Below are 2,130 nucleotides of genomic sequence, written 5' to 3'. Positions count from 1 at the left end.
TACGGCGAGGCCCGGGGTTGCGCGCTGCGCTCTTTGCAGGGACCCCGTGGCCCTCCCGTCACGGCCATGCTAGGCGGCCCCTCCATCCCCGAGGGCGACACTCGCAGGCTTCCCAGGCTCGCTCCGCCGAGGTACAGCTGAGCCACGGCCGACAATCCGGCGCGAAGTCGCAGAAGCCTCGGGCCTGGGCTCGCGCCGCGAACGCGCATGCTCCGCTGCAGGCCGCCGCGGGCGCTAGTGTGCCCTGATAGAGCCATCGCGAGGCCGGCTGAGCGGAGCTCCAGTGGCGCAATCGGTTAGCGCGCGGTACTTATACGGCAGTACAAGCGGAGCAATGCCGAGGTTGTGAGTTCGAGCCTCACCTGGAGCACGACCCTTTTGGATGTCTACTACCTCTTTTGCGTATCTTCTTGCCTGAAGGAAGGAGTCAGTCTCTCTTTAGTCTTCTCAGTTCTCGTCTCTAACTGCTCGCCACACGTCTCCGTTGGCAGCAAGCAGGAAGCGGCTCAAAGTGAATTCTGGCCCCTTTTCCCAGCTACTTGTTGCCACCGCGAGGCATCCAGCCCCTCCAAGCCGAACATCCACCCACTGCGCCCTCCTAAGTGCTGTGCTTAGGCGAGACCTGTAACGTCACGCCGTCCCAGACCACAGGACGACGGATGGAGGTGGCGAGGCACTGCACTGTGGCGTGGTCCCTAGCTGGCCGTGGGGGTCGAATATTCTGGTCACTTCACTCTACACGGCGAGCCCGAGCTCCCTGTGCTGAGATGAGGCCCAGGGCGCTGCCCCGGCCTCGGGCGGGGCCCAAGTACCGCCGACCACTCCCAGGCGTTGGGGCCCGAGGCCCAGCGCGGGGCGCCAGGGGAGCTGTGGGGAGATCTGGGACGGCTGTTTTCCGCCCTTGTAACTCGTGATGAGTTCTCCCCCCTCGCTTCTGTCTGCAGAGACCGCTAGACTGCGGGCCCTTCTCAACCCAAGCTCCCTGCTGTCCCTGGGCAGATTTGCAGTTTGGGGAATGTGCTCGGAGCGTTCCCCTCTCCATCCTGTGCCCCTTCTCATAGAAGCACGTGACAAATCCTGGTTCAGAAGTCCTCCCAGGTGTGGGAAATCAAGCCAAGTGGTGGGCGGATGTGCCCTGCCGCACATCCCAGGGGGGTGGGCAAAGCGGGTACAGGCTGAGTTAAGGGGTGAGAAGCCTCCTGGAGGTGTTCTTTCAAAGGAGAGATTTTCAGCTGTTTTCATGTACTGGATCGTTGCTAGATTGTGGGTGGAAATACTACCCCGCGAGGGGTGAAAAGCAAGACGGAGAACGTTCAGAGAAGTGGATGGAGGGCGGAGCTCTCGTCTGTCTCCTCCGCTAGCCCAGGCTTCGGTTGCTGTCACCCACCCAGCCCCAGATGCAGAACGGGAGCCCTGTACCAACTGGCCTGTGGGAAGGGCCGCCCACTAGCCCTTGTCTCGGCGCCGGGTTCCTCGCCAACCCCAGGGAGGTCGCCTCCGGCTCACAGACACCCTCAGCGGCATTGGGTGGATCCCCTGTAGAAATAAATGCAGCCCAGGGTCGAAAACAAATGAAATCTCTATCCATTAAAAAAGAATAATAATTAAAAAAAAAAAACAAATAGGTGCTGTGGCTCACGCCTGTAATCCCAGCTCTTTGGGAGGCCGAGGTGGGCAGATTTTTATCACCCAGGAGTTTAAAAACAGCCTGGCCAACAGGGCGAAACCCCGTCTCTACTAAAAATACGAGTTATGTGGTGGCACATACCTGTAATCCCAGCTACTCAGGAGGCTGAGGTGGGAGCATCTCTTGAACTCGAGAGGCGGAGGTTGTAGTGAGCTGAGATGGCAACATGGCACCCCAGTCTGGGCCAGACCTGTCTCAACAAAGAAAGAAAAATTGCAGCCGAGCGGGGTGGCTCACCCCTGCAACCTCAGCACTTTGGCAGGCCAAGGCGGGGGTGATCGCGAGGTCAGGAGTTCGAGAACAGCCTGGCCAACATAGGGAAACCCCATCTCTACTAAAAATACAAAAAACGTAGGCGGGCATGATGGTGTAATTCTGAGGCAGGAGAATCACTTGAACCCGGGAGGCGGAGGTTGTAGTGAGCCGAGATGGCGCCACTGCAC

At 59.4% G+C, this 2,130-nt stretch overlaps 1 non-coding gene across 1 annotated transcript; it reads left to right on the top strand.

The window, feature by feature from the left end:
* The first annotated feature begins 277 nt into the window (after nt 1–277).
* On the top strand, nt 278–370 carry TRNAI-UAU. Its single transcript is given in 2 exon segments — nt 278–315; nt 335–370. It is a non-coding gene; the product is annotated as a tRNA-Ile (tRNA).
* Nucleotides 371–2,130: the final 1,760 nt, after the last annotated feature.

The sequence above is a fragment of the Cebus imitator genome, unplaced genomic scaffold (assembly GCF_001604975.1).
Source record: "Cebus imitator isolate Cc_AM_T3 unplaced genomic scaffold, Cebus_imitator-1.0 Scaffold172, whole genome shotgun sequence".
In the NCBI taxonomy this organism is placed as follows: domain Eukaryota; kingdom Metazoa; phylum Chordata; class Mammalia; order Primates; family Cebidae; genus Cebus; species Cebus imitator.
This window is presented reverse-complemented; position numbering and strand designations above follow the sequence as displayed.